The sequence below is a fragment of the Pseudophryne corroboree genome, chromosome 5 (assembly GCF_028390025.1).
Source record: "Pseudophryne corroboree isolate aPseCor3 chromosome 5, aPseCor3.hap2, whole genome shotgun sequence".
NCBI lineage: Eukaryota > Metazoa > Chordata > Amphibia > Anura > Myobatrachidae > Pseudophryne > Pseudophryne corroboree.
The window spans coordinates 454,301,622-454,321,897 of record NC_086448.1 but is presented as its reverse complement, the minus strand read 5'-3'; positions in this window follow the sequence as shown (position 1 = coordinate 454,321,897).

Below are 20,276 nucleotides of genomic sequence, written 5' to 3'. Positions count from 1 at the left end.
GACCTCACCGCTGACCTGAAAGTTCCCACCATTGGTTACAATGGAGCGCATAGGAGCTACATTTTAACACTGCCGTGTGCCGTCTGTCATACAGTACAGGAGCACACAGCCGATCAGGAGGGTGCCACAACGTGGCGCTCGCTGATTGGCTGAAAAAACCCACTTAGACATCAGTCAGAGGGGGTTTCTGGCATTCGGGGAAAGGGGTCCCATGTGAAAACATGGGTCCCCTTTCAGTTCGTGGTCGGGTGTCCCGTTTTTTTATTTTTACAAGTACGTGGATTACAAATGGATTATCCGAGGAGCCCTCTACACTGAATTTGGTGAGTAGGATTTTTTCAACAGGTACACCATGGATTCTACTGGAGAAGAGGACCGACCCTCCTGTGAACACAAGGTAAGTATGTGTATATGGTGGTGTGTATGTATGTATTAAAGTTATACTTCCAAGGTGTGTGTGTATTGTATTTATTGGGGTATTTTTTTAGTAGTAGTACTACTACAGGTACCAGCGGGCCCGGTTTTCCGTCGCATGCTGGTACTTGTGGTTCTCCAAGTACCAGCTTGCAGGGGAGGCTTGCTGAGACTTGTAGTACTGCTACTAAAAACAATATTCATTACTTTCAACAAAGGCTATCAGCCCCCCATCCGCAGCCCATTGGATGGGGGGACAGCCTCGGGCTTCACCCCTGGCCCTTGGGTGGCTGGGGGGGGGACCCCTTGATTGAAGGGGTCCCCACTCCCCCAGGGTACCCCGGCCAGGGGTGACTAGTTGGATATTTGATGCCACGGCCGCAAGGCACTGTATAAAAGTGACCCCCGGCTGTGGCATTATCTGTCCAGCTAGTGGAGCCCGGTGCTGGTTTCAAAAATACGGGGGACCCCTACGCTTTTTGTCCCCCGTATTTTTGGAACCAGGACCAGGCGCAGAGCCCGGTGCTGGTTGCTTAAATATGGGGGAACACCTGTCAATTTTTCCCCCATATCTTTGCAACCAGGGCCGGCTCAAAGAGCCCGAGGCTGGTTTGGTTTAGGAGGGGGGACCCCACGCAATTTTTTTTTTAAGTTTAAACATTTTTTTTTTTAACAAGGTGCACAATGAAGCCCTGCACGGATCTCTCAGATCCTGCCGAGATTCATTGTATTAAAGTCGGCAGTGTTTTACAAGTCACTCACGTAAAACACTGCCTAAAAAAACGAATGACATCGACATCGGAAAAAACGAAAATGCAGAATACGGCAGCTTAGTAAATTAGTCGTAATCAATTCAAAAAGTTGCATATTTACACTTTCGATGTCATTCGTGATTGAACTTTGACCTCAAACGGGAAAATACGATTCTTAGTAAATTTACCCCCTTGTTTCAATTTTCACCTGGCTTCAGCTGACCTCATTTCAGGTATGCACACACAGAGAAACCTAGTAATCCTAACAGAATGATCTGCCCAAATAAACGTGTGCAGGAGTTTGAGGTATAGCTGATTTTCATAAAATGGCTTCATTTAAAAAAAATTCCCTGCCTCTCGAGTTTATGCCATTCGTGGGTTCTACATTGCTACTGGATTTCAGAGAGAAACTGGAGAATATTCAAACCCTGTCTTCAGAGATATTGTCTGCTCTGCCTGAATATTCAATAAGATTACCAGTTCCCTTTAAGGAGACGCAGGGGAAAAGGGAAAAATATGAGTCTGGTGCTCTCAATTCTGGCCGCTGTTTTCCAATCCCAAGCGAAGGCAAGTTCTGGAGCTCTCCACGACCCAGCCTCTCTGAGGAAGAAAAAAGACACAGAAGGGATAAAAAACTTTGTTTTTATTGCGGCAGGTCTGGACATTTTATTCAATTATGTCCTGCTCGCAAACCTATAAAGAGCTTTCCTCATTCTGCCATAGTGCCTAATTCTGCTCCGTTATGCCACTGTGGTGCTCAAATTTCAAAAGGAGGGGTGTCCAGCCAAGCGACCCCAGGAGTGGTGTCCGGCCAATCGACCCCAGGAGGGGTGTCCGGCCCAGCGACCCCAGGAGGGGTGTCCGGCCCAACGACCCCAGGAGGGGTGTCCGGCCCAGCGACCCCAGGAGGGGTGTGGTGTCCGGCCCAGCGACCCCAGGAGGGGATAAGGACTCTACTGCCCTTGCCTTTGGGCATGAGGACTCTTCTGCCCTTGCCTTTGGGCATGAGGACTCTGCTGCCCTTGCCTTTGGGCATGAGGACTCTGCTGCCCTTGCCTTTGGGCATGAGGTCCCTGCTGCCCTTGCCTTCGGGCATGAGGTCCCTTCTGCCCTTGCCTCACGGCATGAGGTCCCTGCTGCCCTTGCCTCACGGCATGAGGTCCCTGCTGCCCTTGCCTCATGGCATGAGGTCCCTGCTGCCCTTGCCTCACGGCATGAGGTCTCTGTTGCCCTTTCCTCACGGCATGAGGTCTCTGTTGCCCTTGCCTCACGGCATGAGGTCTCTGTTGCCCTTGCCTCACGGCATGAGGACCTGTCTGCCCTTGCCTCATGGCACGAGGACCTGTCTGCCCTTGCCTCATGGCATGAGGATGCTGTTTTTCCATCTATTGGGCAAATTAGGACGGCCGTGTCAATGGTCAGTCCAAATGTTATTTTGTCTTTCGGGGTCACTCAGTCATCCAAGTCTGCCTTGCCAGAGGTCCGAGAGGTGTCTGCCTTGCCAGAGGTCCGAGAGGTGTCCGCCTTGCCAGAGGTCCGAGAGGTGTCCGCCTTGCCAGAGGTCCGAGAAGTATCCGCCTTGCCAGAGGTCCGAGAGGTGTCCGCCTTGCCAGAGGTTGTGCCAAGGCCTGTCCAGCCCCAGTAGGGGGCTCTACCTGTCCAGCCCCAGGAGGGGGCTCTGCCTGTCCAGCCCCAGGAGGGGGCTCTGCCTGTCCAGCCCCAGGAGGGGGCTCTTGCTGTCCAGCCCCAGGAGGGGGCTCTGCCTGTCCAGCCCCAGGAGGGGGCTCTGCCTGTCCAGCCCCAGGAGGGGGCTCTGCCTGTCCAGCCCCAGGAGGGGGCTCCACCTGTCCAGCACCAGATAGAGGTGCCTGCCATGCCCGAGATCCAAGATTTGCCCGAGGTGTCTGCCCAGCCGGGGCCATCTGAGACTTCCCTGTCTAAGGTGCAAGAAGAGTCCATCTTGTCTGAGAGGCCACGGTTGTCTATCCTCCCTGATGTAACATCTAATTTGGAAAGCCGAGTCGTTGAGGAACTGCCTTACTTTGATGGAGATATCTCTCAGTGTTTAGCTCTCTTCAAGTATTATCTGAGTTTTGATGACTTTTCCCCTATTGATATCATTGCTAACATATGTATGAGGTTCAGAGGGAGGGCCTTGAAGTGGGTAAATGGTCTTATAGATGTGGAAGATCCAGTTTTACAAGATTTGCCCGCTTTCCTCAAGGCAGTGTCCGAAAGATTCAGTCCACCAACTGTCCTCGCTCTCCTGGATGAATCTGTTAAAGTGTGCCCGTCTGAGAACCTGCCTTTGCAGTGTGGGCAGCACCCTCAGTTTTTGAGATGTTGGCACGTATCTTTAGGTGTTCACGCAGATTGCTCGGCAAGTTTGGCTTCTTCAAATTTACCATCCGCTCTTGATAAGATCCAAGAAAATAAGGGGTCACTACTGCCGTTGGGTTGTGGCTCTGTTTCTGAGAGCGAGCTTCTGGAGGATCCTAGACTTATAATTGATGGACCTGTACTGCCGAGTAGTGTCTTTGTGACACCTTCAAATAGGTCTAGGCAACCAAAAAAGAGGAGAGGAAAAAAGAAGAGAAGGTGAACTTTTAGGCGTCTGAAATCCGCCTGTTTAAGGGGGGGATAATGTTAGGAATGTCTGTGTGTTTGTGTTGCCTTGCATTGTCTCATTCCTGCCTCTAGGGGTCTCACTTGCTGCCTTAGGTCTGAATGGCAGTTGCACACTCTGTCCCTGCAGGTTGATTACCTGATTGTGAGCAGCTGTGGCCAACACCTTGTACTGCTATTTAGCTCCAGCTCACCAGCATTCATGTGCAGATCATTGTGGTTCCGTCTGGAGTGTGACTAGGCTCTCTCCAGTTATCCTGTCTTGCTTCTGCCATACCTACATCTTGGAGACATTTCCTGCAGTTTGCCGTTACACATGCCTTGCTACAAGACTTCTAACCCTGCTGGATCAACATCTGCATTCCTGTATTATTATTTGCAGTCTGTTTCCACCCCTGCCTGATTACTACGTTTTGGTATGTTATTTTCCCCCTGCTTGGTTTATACCCGGATTTCTTCATGTTTATTTCACCTCTGTAATTAACCTGGACTATACCTATATTCGAGCATAATCATCCTCCCTGTTTCTATAACAAGCCATTACAATTATCTGGGAATATTGTGTTCTGTTCCATGTTAATCAAGGGTCCAGTTTCTGTATGCTGATATTTTACTGGTTCTTTTCTACAATAAACCTTGTTTTAATTTTCACCTGGCTTCAGCTGACCTCATTTCAGGTATGCACACACAGAGAAACCTAGTAATCCTAACAGTATGGATGGATAGTATACTTGACGACACAGAGGTAGGTACAGCAGTGGCCTACTGTACCGTAATGCTATATATTATATACTGGTGGTCAGCAAACTGTGCAAAACTGAAATGCACCACAGGTATGGATGGATAGTATACTTGACGACACAGAGGTAGGTACAGCAGTGGCCTACTGTACCGTAATGCTATATATTATATACTGGTGGTCAGCAAACTGTGCAAAACTGAAATGCACCACAGGTATGGATGGATAGTATACTTGACGACACAGAGGTAGGTACAGCAGTGGCCTTCTGTACCGTACTCCTATATATTATATACTGGTGGTCAGCAAAATTATGCACTGTACTCCTACTATATACTACAAGGCAGCACAGATATGGAGTGTTTTTCAGGCAGACAACGTATACTGGTAGTCACTGTCAGCAAAACTCTGCACTGTACTCCTCCTATATAATACTGCTGCTCCCCAGTCCCCACAATTAAGCAGTGTGAGCACAGATATATGCAGCACACTGAGCACAGATAACGGATAAGGAGCGTTTTTTTCAGGCAGAGAACGGATAAAACTGGTGGTCACTGATCAGCAAAACTCTGCACTGTACTCCTCCTATATTAATAATACAGCTGCTCCCCAGTCCCCACAATTAAGATATAAGCAAGCACAAATATTTGCATCAACAATGAATAAACGGAGAGGACGCCAGCCACGTCCTCTCCCTAACATTTCCAATGCACGAGTGAAAATGGCAGCGACGCGCGGCTGCTTATATAGAATCCGAATCTCGCGAGAATTCAACAGCAGGATGATGACGTTAGGGCGCGCTCGGGTTAACCGAGCCATACGGGAGAATCCGAGTATGCCTCGGACCCGTGTAAAATGGGTGAAGTTCGGGGGGGTTCGGTTTCCGAGGAACCGAACCCGCTCATCACTAGTTTAAACGAGGTTATGCCTCTAATATGTTTGATGTAAATCATTTCTTGGCAGTCTATTGTGATGACAATGCAGTGGCGTAACTACTGCCCCCGCAGTCCTCGCGCTGGCTGCGGGGGCGCCACTGACTTTGCACAGATTAACATGCGGACGAGCGTCCGCATGTCAATCTGCGGTCTCCTTCCCTCCGCTGCTGTAAGGAGGGACACGGAGCGCACATTGCGCGCCTCTCCTGTGTCCCTCCCTGGCTCTCCCCCGGCCTGTCTAATAAAGGAAGTGCCATTCGTGAGCTCTGATTGGCTCACGAACCGGCACTTCCTTTATTAGACTGGCAGGAGAGCCAGGAGGGACACAGGAGAGGCGCGCTATGCGCTCCGTGTCCCTCCAACACAAAGGAGCGGGGGGGTGGGGGGTGAGCAGGCACTGTGGGGGAATATCTGGCACTGGGGGCATATACCTGGCACTGTGGGGGAAGATCTGGCACTGGGGCCATATACCTGGCACTGTGGGGGAAGATCTGGCACTGGGGGCATATACCTGGCACTGTGGGGGAAGATCTGGCACTGGGGGCATATACCTGGCACTGTGGGGGAAGATCTGGCACTGGGGGCATATACCTGGCACTGTGGGGGAAGATCTGCCACTGGGGGCATATACCTGGCACTGTGGGGGAAGATCTGGCACTGGGGGCATATACCTAGCACTGTGGGGGAAGATCTGGCACTGCGGGCATATACCTGACACTGTGGGGGTATATCTGGCACTGGGGGCATATACCTGGCACTGTGGGGGTATATTTGGCACTGGGGGGAGCAGGCACTGAGGGGGCATATGTGGCACTGTGGGGGAATATCTGGCACTGGGGGCATATACCTGGCACTGTGGGGGAATATCTGGCATTGGGGGCATATACCTGGCACTGTGGGCATGTACCTGGCACTGTGGGGAAAATCTGGCACTGGGGGCATATACCTGGCACTGTGGGGGAAGATCTGGCACTGGGGGCATATACCTGGCACTGTGGGGGAAGATCTGGCACTGGGGGCATATACCTGGCACTGTGGGGAAAGATCTGGCACTGGGGGCATATACCTGGCACTGTGGGGGAAGATCTGGCACTGGGGGCATATACCTGGCACTGTGGGGAAAGATCTGGCACTGGGGGCATATACCTGGCACTGTGGGGGAAGATCTGGCACTGGGGGGAGCAGGCACTGAGGGGGCATATGTGGCACTGTGGGGGAATATCTGGCACTGGGGACATATACCTGGCACTGTGGGGGAATATCTGGCACTGGGGGGAGCAGGCACTGAGGGGGCATATGTGGCACTGGGGGGGAATATTTTGCACTGGGGGGAGCAGGCACTGAGGGGGCATATGTGGCACTGGGGGGGTATATGTGGCACTGGGGGCATGTACCTGGCACTGTGGGGGAATATCTGGCACTGGGGGCATATACCTGGCACTGTGGGGGAATATCTGGCACTGAGGGCATATGTGGCACTGGGAGCATGGCCCTAGCAACAAGCACTACCCCCTAGCAATGAGCATGACACCCAGTGCATGAAACCCCTGGCAACAAGCATGACACCCAGTGCATGAAACCCCTGGCAACGAGCATGACACCCAGTGCATGAAACCCCTGGCAATGAGCATGACACCCTGAGCATGAAAACCCCTGGCACCGTGCATGGAACCAAGAGTATGAAACCGCTGGCAACAAGCATGACACCCCTGGCAATGAGCATGACACCCTGAGCATGAAAACCCCTGGCACCGTGCATGGAACCAAGAGCATGAAACCCCTGGCAACGAGCAGGTAATTTAAAAGTAATTAGAAGCCTTACTGTAGAACTTAATGTGTAATGGGCATTACGGTGTGTGGCATAATGTATCACGGACATTGCGGTGTGTGTCATAATGTGTCAGGCATTACGGTGTGTTGCATACTATATCACGGGCATTGTGGTATGTGGTATAATGTCTCAGGATCATTGTGGTGTGTGTCATACTGTATCACAGACATTGTATGTGCTATAATGTATCAGGGGCATTGCAGTGTGTAGCATAATGTATAACGGGCATTGCGATTCCTGTCATAATGTGTCACAGGCATTACGGTGTGTGGCATAATGTGTCACAGGCATTACGGTGTGTGGCATAATGTGTCGGGGGCATTATGGTGTGTGCATATTGTGTCATGTGCATTATTGTGCGTGGAATAATGTCTAAGGGCCATTGCAGTATGTGGAATAATGTATACTGGGCATTACTATAAGGAGGAAAAATGACAAATAATGTAAGGGGCATGAATCAGGATTATTTTTCTTTCCTGTGGTGGCCAACGTCTGGGCGTGCAGGTTGCAAAACTGGGGTATAAGGTAGTCTTTTCCTGCAATGCCACTCCCCTTTACGCGAAGCCACGCCCATTTCAATGAAGCCACACACCCTTTTTTGTCGGCGCACGCATATTTGTCCCTTTGCTAGTGCCAATTATGGGGGGTATGGGGGGGGGGGGGGCGCCGAAGGATTTTTTGGTTTGGGGGAGAAAAATTTCTAGTTACGCCACTGTGACAATGAATTTAATTATTGCTGTCATTAATTAGTTTGATGAACAAATTCAGTAGTGCCCAAAATCTGGATGGTACTCTGAGTGTCTATACTGAATGAGTCCTATTCTAATATGAAAGGCTTAGCGTATTCTATTTGCACCCTATGTTTTAGTTAACATCTTCTAATATGTCTAGATGAACGTGTGGATATTTTTATGGTTACGACTTATTATGCATGTATTTTTATACTGTGTATACATACCTCCCAACTGTCACGATTTTCGCGGGACAGTCCCATTTTTTTGGGTCTGTCCCTCCCGCGGGTCACAGTGTCCCGCGGTGGGAGTGGGCAGTTGAAAGGCTCCCTATCACTCGCTGCTCTCCTCAGTTCAGAGCATGCGCACTGCGTCTATTCCATTAAGACAGGGGGCTGGGGGGCATGGCCAGCAGCTCACAGAGCGCTGGCCATACCCTCACTGTGACGAAAACCAGAGGCGTGGCCCACGATCGCGTCATCCATGTGAGACCATGCCCCTATTGATAGGACATGCCCCTTTTTCAGCGCCGTGCGGCGTAGCCACGCGAGGTGTCCCTCCTTAGGATTTCACAAAGTTGGGAGGTATGTGTATATCATTATTTGTCTGCAGTAACCGCATGTGACTGTATTGTGGTTCCCATGGTGATTGTTTGGACATGCGGCGTGCTGATGTGCGCCAACGTCATTTGTCTGCACCGGTCCAGACCGGGGCTCAGGCGGATGGGCGCGTCACGCGTGTTTCTGTGGCGGATTTATAAAGTAAGATGTTTGCATTGTATTTTTTATGTCCTGATGAAAATCGAGTCTGATTGAAACGTTGACTATAAGCATTACCGTGAGTGCCACACTACCATCGCTGTATATATATATATATATATATATATATATATATATATGTGTGTGTGTGTGTGTGTGTGTGTGTGTGCAACAGAATTTTCTATGCCACATAAGCCTGTTAATAAATATATATATATGTATAATCTGCCCACATAATCCTGTGTGATCTGCCCATGGAGTGGAGACTGATGGAGAATCTTACTGGATATGACGCAGTGTGTTCCACTGCCGGAGGGTTGAACGCAAACAGGAAGCATGGCCCCGCGTTCCGAGTTTGTGATCCATCCAGAGATGACGTTTAGATGTAATGTTTCTTAGGTGTGTTATTTATATTCTCTATACAGTAGGTTGTGACATAAAGATCTATTTCCATATTAAGGTATACAACATCATTTAAGGCTATTGGGGCCTTAAGGGAGATCATTATTGCGCTACAGAATTATGGGTAATATTTGATAATAAATGGATGAGAACTTTTTTACTCAAAATTAGAGATGAGCGCCTGAAATTTTTCGGGTTTTGTGTTTTGGTTTTGGGTTCGGTTCCGCGGCCGTGTTTTGGGTTCGAACGCGTTTTGGCAAAACCTCACCGAATTATTTTTGTCGGATTCGGGTGTGTTTTGGATTCGGGTGTTTTTTTCCAAAAACACTAAAAAACAGCTTAAATCATAGAATTTGGGGGTCATTTTGATCCCAAAGTATTATTAACCTCAAAAACCATAATTTACACTCATTTTCAGCCTATTCTGAATACCTCACACCTCACAATATTATTTTTAGTCCTAAAATTTGCACCGAGGTCGCTGTGTGAGTAAGATAAGCGACCCTAGTGGCCGACACAAACACCGGGCCCATCTAGGAGTGGCACTGCAGTGTCACGCAGGATGTCCCTTCCAAAAAACCCTCCCCAAACAGCACATGACGCAAAGAAAAAAAGAGGCGCAATGAGGTAGCTGTGTGAGTAAGATTAGCGACCCTAGTGGCCGACACAAACACCGGGCCCATCTAGGAGTGGCACTGCAGTGTCACGCAGGATGGCCCTTCCAAAAAACCCTCCCCAAACAGCACATGACGCAAAGAAAAAAAGAGGCGCAATGAGGTAGCTGACTGTGTGAGTAAGATTAGCGACCCTAGTGGCCGACACAAACACCGGGCACATCTAGGAGTGGCACTGCAGTGTCACGCAGGATGTCCCTTCCAAAAAACCCTCCCCAAACAGCACATGACGCAAAGAAAAAAAGAGGCGCAATGAGGTAGCTGTGTGAGTAAGATTAGCGACCCTAGTGGCCGACACAAACACCGGGCCCATCTAGGAGTGGCACTGCAGTGTCACGCAGGATGTCCCTTCCAAAAAACCCTCCCCAATCAGCACATGATGCAAAGAAAAAGAAAAGAAAAAAGAGGTGCAAGATGGAATTATCCTTGGGCCCTCCCACCCACCCTTATGTTGTATAAACAAAACAGGACATGCACACTTTAACCAACCCATCATTTCAGTGACAGGGTCTGCCACACGACTGTGACTGATATGACGGGTTGGTTTGGACCCCCCCCAAAAAAGAAGCAATTAATCTCTCCTTGCACAAACTGGCTCTACAGAGGCAAGATGTCCACCTCATCTTCACCCTCCGATATATCACCGTGTACATCCCCCTCCTCACAGATTATCAATTCGTCCCCACTGGAATCCACCATCTCAGCTCCCTGTGTACTTTGTGGAGGCAATTGCTGCTGGTCAATGTCTCCGCGGAGGAATTGATTATAATTCATTTTAATGAACATCATCTTCTCCACATTTTCTGGATGTAACCTCGTACGCCGATTGCTGACAAGGTGAGCGGCGGCACTAAACACTCTTTCGGAGTACACACTTGTGGGAGGGCAACTTAGGTAGAATAAAGCCAGTTTGTGCAAGGGCCTCCAAATTGCCTCTTTTTCCTGCCAGTATAAGTACGGACTGTGTGACGTGCCTACTTGGATGCGGTCACTCATATAATCCTCCACCATTCTATCAATGTTGAGAGAATCATATGCAGTGACAGTAGACGACATGTCCGTAATCGTTGTCAGGTCCTTCAGTCCGGACCAGATGTCAGCATCAGCAGTCGCTCCAGACTGCCCTGCATCACCGCCAGCGGGTGGGCTCGGAATTCTGAGCCTTTTCCTCGCACCCCCAGTTGCGGGAGAATGTGAAGGAGGAGATGTTGACAGGTCGCGTTCCGCTTGACTTGACAATTTTGTCACCAGCAGGTCTTTCAACCCCAGCAGACCTGTGTCTGCCGGAAAGAGAGATCCAAGGTAGGCTTTAAATCTAGGATCGAGCACGGTGGCCAAAATGTAGTGCTCTGATTTCAACAGATTGACCACCCGTGAATCCTTGTTAAGCGAATTAAGGGCTGCATCCACAAGTCCCACATGCCTAGCGGAATCGCTCCGTGTTAGCTCCTCCTTCAATGCCTCCAGCTTCTTCTGCAAAAGCCTGATGAGGGGAATGACCTGACTCAGGCTGGCAGTGTCTGAACTGACTTCACGTGTGGCAAGTTCAAAGGGCATCAGAACCTTGCACAACGTTGAAATCATTCTCCACTGCACTTGAGACAGGTGCATTCCACCTACTATATCGTGCTCAATTGTATAGGCTTGAATGGCCTTTTGCTGCTCCTCCAACCTCTGAAGCATATAGAGGGTTGAATTCCACCTCGTTACCACTTCTTGCTTCAGATGATGGCAGGGCAGGTTCAGTAGTTTTTGGTGGTGCTCCAGTTTTCTGTACGTGGTGCCTGTACGCCGAAAGTGTCCCGCAATTCTTCTGGCCACCGACAGCATCTCTTGCACGCCCCTGTCGTTTTTTAAAAAATTCTGCACCACCAAATTCAAGGTATGTGCAAAACATGGGACGTGCTGGAATTGGCCCAGATTTAATGCACACACAATATTGCTGGCGTTGTCCGATGCCACAAATCCACAGGAGAGTCCAATTGGGGTAAGCCATTCCGCGATGATCTTCCTCAGTTGCCGTAAGAGGTTTTCAGCTGTGTGCGTATTCTGGAAAGCGGTGATACAAAGCGTAGCCTGCCTAGGAAAGAGTTGGCGTTTGCGAGATGCTGCTACTGGTGCCGCCGCTGCTGTTCTTGCGGCGGGAGTCCATACATCTACCCAGTGGGCTGTCACAGTCATATAGTCCTGACCCTGCCCTGCTCCACTTGTCCACATGTCCGTGGTTAAGTGGACATTGGGTACAGCTGCATTTTTTAGGACACTGGTGACTCTTTTTCTGAGGTCTGTGTACATTTTCGGTATCGCCTGCCTAGAGAAATGGAACCTAGATGGTATTTGGTACCGGGGACACAGTACCTCCAACAAGTCTCTAGTTGGCTCTGCAGTAATGATGGATACCGGAACCACGTTTCTCACCACCCAGGATGCCAAGGCCTCAGTTATCCGCTTTGCAGTAGGATGACTGCTGTGATATTTCATCTTCCTCGCAAAGGACTGTTGAACAGTCAATTGCTTACTGGAAGTAGTACAAGTGGGCTTACGACTTCCCCTCTGGGATGACCATCGACTCCCAGCGGCAACAACAGCAGCGCCAGCAGCAGTAGGCGTTACACGCAAGGATGCATCGGAGGAATCCCAGGCAGGAGAGGACTCGTCAGACTTGCCAGTGACATGGCCTGCAGGACTATTGGCATTCCTGGGGAAGGAGGAAATTGACACTGAGGGAGTTGGTGGGGTGGTTTGCGTGAGCTTGGTTACAAGAGGAAGGGATTTACTGGTCAGTGGACTGCTTCCGCTGTCACCCAAAGTTTTTGAACTTGTCACTGACTTATTATGAATGCGCTGCAGGTGACGTATAAGGGAGGATGTTCCGAGGTGGTTAACGTCCTTACCCCTACTTATTACAGCTTGACAAAGGGAACACACGGCTTGACACCTGTTGTCCGCATTTCTGGTGAAATACCTCCACACCGAAGAGCTGATTTTTTTGGTATTTTCACCTGGCATGTCAACGGCCATATTCCTCCCACGGACAACAGGTGTCTCCCCGGGTGCCTGACTTAAACAAACCACCTCACCATCAGAATCCTCCTGGTCAATTTCCTCCCCAGCGCCAGCAACACCCATATCCTCCTCATCCTGGTGTACTTCAACACTGACATCTTCAATCTGACTATCAGGAACTGGACTGCGGGTGCTCCTTCCAGCACTTGCAGGGGGCATGCAAATAGTGGAAGGCGCATGCTCTTCACGTCCAGTGTTGGGAAGGTCAGGCATCGCAAACGACACAATTGGACTCTCCTTGTGGATTTGGGATTTCAAAGAACGCACAGTTCTTTGCGGTGCTTTTGCCAGCTTGAGTCTTTTCAGTTTTCTAGCGAGAGGCTGAGTGCTTCCATCCTCATGTGAAGCTGAACCACTAGCCATGAACATAGGCCAGGGCCTCAGCCGTTCCTTGCCACTCCGTGTGGTAAATGGCATATTGGCAAGTTTACGCTTCTCCTCCGACAATTTTATTTTAGGTTTTGGAGTCCTTTTTTTTCTGATATTTGGTGTTTTGGATTTGACATGCTCTGTACTATGACATTGGGCATCGGCCTTGGCAGACGACGTTGCTGGCATTTCATCGTCTCGGCCATGACTAGTGGCAGCAGCTTCAGCACGAGGTGGAAGTGGATCTTGATCTTTCCCTAATTTTGGAACCTCAACTTTTTTGTTCTCCATATTTTATAGGCAGAACTAAAAGGCACCTCAGGTAAACAATGGAGATGGATGGATTGGATACTAGTATACAATTATGGACGGACTGCCACGGTTAGGTGGTATAAAAAAACCACGGTTAGGTGGTATATAATACAATTATGGATGGACGGACTGCCTGCCGAGTGCCGACACAGAGGTAGCCACAGCCGTGAACTACCGCACTGTACACTGGTTGATAAAGAGATAGTAGTATACTCGTAACAACTAGTATGACGACGGTATAAAGAATGAAAAAAAAACCACGGTTAGGTGGTATATATTATAATACAATTATGGTTGGACGGACTGCCTGCCGAGTGCCGACACAGAGGTAGCCACAGCCGTGAACTACCGCACTGTACACTGGTTGATAAAGAGATAGTAGTATACTCGTAACAACTAGTATGACTGACTATGACGGTATAAAGAATGAAAAAAAAACCACGGTTAGGTGGTATATATTATAATACAATTATGGATGGACGGACTGCCTGCCGACTGCCGACACAGAGGTAGCCACAGCCGTGAACTACCGCACTGTACACTGGTTGATAAAGAGATAGTAGTATACTCGTAACAACTAGTATGACACTATGACGGTATAAAGAATGAAAAAAAAACCACGGTTAGGTGGTATATATTATAATACAATTATGGATGGACGGACTGCCTGCCGACTGCCGACACAGAGGTAGCCACAGCCGTGAACTACCGCACTGTACACTGGTTGATAAAGAGATAGTAGTATACTCGTAACAACTAGTATGACACTATGACGGTATAAAGAATGAAAAAAAAACCACGGTTAGGTGGTATATATTATAATACAATTATGGATGGACGGACTGCCTGCCGACTGCCGACACAGAGGTAGCCACAGCCGTGAACTACTGCACTGTACACTGGTTGATAAAGAGATAGTAGTATACTCGTAACAACTAGTATGACACTATGACGGTATAAAGAATGAAAAAAAAACCACGGTTAGGTGGTATATACTATAATACAATTATGGATGGACGGACTGCCTGCCGACTGCCGACACAGAGGTAGCCACAGCCGTGAACTACCGCACTGTACACTGGTTGATAAAGAGATAGTAGTATACTCGTAACAACTAGTATGACACTATGACGGTATAAAGAATGAAAAAAAAACCACGGTTAGGTGGTATATATTATAATACAATTATGGATGGACGGACTGCCTGCCGACTGCCGACACAGAGGTAGCCACAGCCGTGAACTACCGCACTGTACACTGGTTGATAAAGAGATAGTAGTATACTCGTAACAACTAGTATGACACTATGACGGTATAAAGAATGAAAAAAAAACCACGGTTAGGTGGTATATATTATAATACAATTATGGATGGACGGACTGCCTGCCGAGTGCCGACACAGAGGTAGCCACAGCCGTGAACTACCGCACTGTACACTGGTTGATAAAGAGATAGTAGTATACTCGTAACAACTAGTATGACTGACTATGACGGTATAAAGAATGAAAAAAAAACCACGGTTAGGTGGTATATATTATAATACAATTATGGATGGACGGACTGCCTGCCGACTGCCGACACAGAGGTAGCCACAGCCGTGAACTACCGCACTGTACACTGGTTGATAAAGAGATAGTAGTATACTCGTAACAACTAGTATGACACTATGACGGTATAAAGAATGAAAAAAAAACCACGGTTAGGTGGTATATATTATAATACAATTATGGATGGACGGACTGCCTGCCGACTGCCGACACAGAGGTAGCCACAGCCGTGAACTACCGCACTGTACACTGGTTGATAAAGAGATAGTAGTATACTCGTAACAACTAGTATGACTATGACGACGGTATAAAGAAAGAAAAAAAAATACCACGGTTAGGTGGTATATAATTATACAATTATGGATGGACGGACTGCCTGCCGAGTGCCGACTGCCGACACAGAGGTAGCCACAGCCGTGAACTACCGCACTGTACTGTGTCTGCTGCTAATATAGACTGGTTGATAAAGAGATAGTATACAACAATATACTACTATACTGGTGGTCAGGCACTGGTCACCACTAGTCACACTGGCAGTGGCACTCCTGCAGCAAAAGTGTGCACTGTTTAATTTTAAATTAATATAATATTATGTACTCCTGGCTCCTGCTATAACAACCTGCAGTGCTCCCCAGTCTCCCCCACAATTATTATAAGCTTTTATACATTGATGTGCAGCACACTGGGCTGAGCTGAGTGCACACAGACTGAGTCACACTGTGTGACTGCTGTGTATCGTTTTTTTCAGGCAGAGAACGGATATAGCAGAGAACGGATATATTAAATAAAAGTTAACTTAACAACAACTGCACTGGTCACTGTGGTAAACTCTGTCTGCACAATCTCTCTCTCTCTCTCTCTCTTCTAATCTATTCTAATGGAGAGGACGCCAGCCACGTCCTCTCCCTATCAATCTCAATGCACGTGTGAAAATGGCGGCGACGCGCGGCTCCTTATATAGAATCCGAGTCTCGCGAGAATCCGACAGCGTCATGATGACGTTCGGGCGCGCTCGGGTTAACCGAGCAAGGCGGGAAGATCCGAGTCGCTCGGACCCGTGAAAAAAAAAGTGAAGTTCGTGCGGGTTCGGATTCAAAGAAACCGAACCCGCTCATCTCTACTCAAAATATGGAGTCACCCAATGAAGTGATGATTTAATACATTCTTTAATAAGGAATAATTGCCAGAAAAATATTAAACTGTATCTTAATGAAGCTCAAATTCTTTATACAGGTTTAATAGACAGGAAGTGATGTCACATCCTGGTACTGTTGTAAGTAGCCTCAGGGAACCCTGTGTTATATTTACCAGGTGGCGAGCCACATGAACACACTTGGCTGTTATAAGGACATATCCTAGTAAGTATCTCCTTTATATTCCTCTTATTTTCCTCTAATTCAATCTCTGCCCTGGTTTATGTGAATCCTATGTAGTTAGGATGATCTTTATGAATTGTCCACTTTTATATTGCTTGTTATGAAATTGCTTATTTATTCCTCTAACTTTTTGGCCTCATTATATAAGAAACAAATTTTATATACGGATAGAAATTAGATAATAATGTTTTATATGTGTATATTCTTGGTATATATGCATTGGATTAGTGTGGCTGCTTAGTTTTATTGTGTACTAATGTGCATTATTATTATTTTTAATATTTAAGGTGTGTACAATTGGAATCTATTAATATTACGTATATGTTCTGGTGTATGGAATAATGATAAACTGTACGCATTGATTTTTTCCTCCCTCCACATGTTTAGAAACTAGATGGCCTACGATATTTTTAGTAGAGATGAGCGGGTTCGGTTTCTTTGAATCCGAACCCGCACGAACTTCACTTTTTTTTCCACGGGTCCGAGCGACTCGGATCTTCCCGCCTTGCTCGGTTAACCCGAGCGCGCCCGAACGTCATCATGACGCTGTCGGATTCTCGCGAGGCTCGGATTCTATCGCGAGACTCGGATTCTATATAAGGAGCCGCGCGTCGCCGCCATTTTCACTCGTGCATTGAGATTGATAGGGAGAGGACGTGTCTGGCGTCCTCTCCATTAGAATAGAGATAGATAGATTAGATAGAGAGAGATTGTGCAGAGTCGCAGACAGAGTTAGTTTACCACAGTCAGTGACCAGTGCAGTTGCTAGTTAACTTTTATTTAATATAATATATCCGTTCACTTCTCTCTGCTATATCCGTTCTCTGCCTGAAAAAAAAAACGATACACAGCACAGTCAGTCACACAGTGTGACTCAGTCTGTGTGCACTCAGCTCAGCCCAGTGTGCTGCACAGTCATCAATGTATAAATTAAAAGCTTATAATTAATTGTGGGGGAGACTGGGGAGCACTGCAGGTTGTTAGCAGGAGCCAGGAGTACAATTATATTAATTAACAGTGCACACTTTTGCTGCAGGAGTGGTGACCAGTGCCTGACCACCAGTATAGTATTGTTGTATACTACTAATATCTCTTTAAATATCAACCAGTCTATATTAGCAGCAGACACAGTACAGTGCGGTAGTTCACGGCTGTGGCTACCTCTGTGTCGGCACACGGCAGGCAGTCCGTCCGACCAGAATTGTATTATTTATTATTATATACCTACCACCTAACCGTGGTTTTTTTTTCATTCTTTATACCGTCATAGTGTCATCCTAATTGTTACGAGTATACTACTATCTCTTTATCAACCAGTGTACAGTGCGGTAGTTCACGGCTGTGGCTACCTCTGTGTCGGCACACGGCAGGCAGTCCGTCCGACCAGAATTGTATTATTTATTATTATATACCTACCACCTAACCGTGGTTTTTTTTTCATTCTTAATACCGTCATAGTGTCATCCTAATTGTTACGAGTATACTACTATCTCTTTATCAACCAGTGTACAGTGCGGTAGTTCACGGCTGTGGCTACCTCTGTGTCGGCACACGGCAGGCAGTCCGTCCGACCAGAATTGTATTATTTATTATTATATACCTACCACCTAACCGTGGTTTTTTTTTCATTCTTTATACCGTCATAGTGTCATCCTAATTGTTACGAGTATACTACTATCTCTTTATCAACCAGTGTACAGTGCGGTAGTTCACGGCTGTGGCTACCTCTGTGTCGGCACACGGCAGGCAGTCCGTCCGACCAGAATTGTATTATTTATTATTATATACCTACCACCTAACCGTGGTTTTTTTTTCATTCTTTATACCGTCATAGTGTCATCCTAATTGTTACGGGTATACTACTATCTCTTTATCAACCAGTGTACAGTGCGGTAGTTCACGGCTGTGGCTACCTCTGTGTCGGCACACGGCAGGCAGTCCGTCCGACCAGAATTGTATTATTTATTATTATATACCTACCACCTAACCGTGGTTTTTTTTTCATTCTTTATACCGTCATAGTGTCATCCTAATTGTTACGAGTATACTACTATCTCTTTATCAACCAGTGTACAGTGCGGTAGTTCACGGCTGTGGCTACCTCTGTGTCGGCACACGGCAGGCAGTCCGTCCGACCAGAATTGTATTATTTATTATTATATACCTACCACCTAACCGTGGTTTTTTTTTCATTCTTTATACCGTCATAGTGTCATCCTAATTGTTACGAGTATACTACTATCTCTTTATCAACCAGTGTACAGTGCGGTAGTTCACGGCTGTGGCTACCTCTGTGTCGGCACACGGCAGGCAGTCCGTCCGACCAGAATTGTATTATTTATTATTATATACCTACCACCTAACCGTGGTTTTTTTTTCATTCTTTATACCGTCATAGTGTCATCCTAATTGTTACGAGTATACTACTATCTCTTTATCAACCAGTGTACAGTGCGGTAGTTCACGGCTGTGGCTACCTCTGTGTCGGCACACGGCAGGCAGTCCGTCCGACCAGAATTGTATTATTTATTATTATATACCTACCACCTAACCGTGGTTTTTTTTTCATTCTTTATACCGTCATAGTGTCATCCTAATTGTTACGAGTATACTACTATCTCTTTATCAACCAGTGTACAGTGCGGTAGTTCACGGCTGTGGCTACCTCTGTGTCGGCAGTCGGCAGGCAGTCCGTCCATCCATAATTGTATTATTATTATAATATATACCACCTAACTGTGGTTTTTTTTGCATTCTTTATACCGTCGTCATAGTGTCATACTAGTTGTTATTACGAGTATACTACTATCTCTTTATCAACCAGTGTACAGTGCGGTAGTTCACGGCTGTGGCTACCTCTGTGTCGGCAGTCGGCAGGCAGTCCGTCCATCCATAATTGTATTATTATTATAATATATACCACCTAACCGTGGTTTTTTTTTCATTCTTTATACCGTCGTCATAGTGTCATACTAGTTGTTACGAGTATACTACTATCTCTTTATCAACCAGTGTACAGTGCGGTAGTTCACGGCTGTGGCTACCTCTGTGTCGGCAGTCGGCAGGCAGTCCGTCCATCCATAATTGTATTATTATTATAATATATACCACCTAACCGTGGTTTTTTTATACCACCTAACCGTGGCAGTCCGTCCATAATTGTATACTCGTATCCAATCCATCCATCTCCATTGTTTACCTGAGGTGCCTTTTAGTTCTGCCTATAAAATATGGAGAACAAAAAAGTTGAGGTTCCAAAATTAGGGAAAGATCAAGATCCACTTCCACCTCGTGCTGAAGCTGCTGCCACTAGTCATGGCCGAGACGATGAAATGCCAGCAACGTCGTCTGCCAAGGCCGATGCCCAATGTCATAGTACAGAGCATGTCAAATCCAAAACACCAAATATCAGAAAAAAAAGGACTCCAAAACCTAAAATAAAATTGTCGGAAGAGAAGCGTAAACTTGCCAATATGCCATTTACCACATGGAGTGGCAAGGAACGGCTGAGGCCCTGGCCTATGTTCATGGCTAGTGGTTCAGCTTCACATGAGGATGGAAGCACTCAGCCTCTCGCTAGAAAACTGAAAAGACTCAAGCTGGCAAAAGCACCGCAAAGAACTGTGCGTTCTTTGAAATCCCAAATCCACAAGGAGAGTCCAATTGTGTCGTTTGCGATGCCTGACCTTCCCAACACTGGACGTGAAGAGCATGCGCCTTCCACTATTTGCATGCCCCCTGCAAG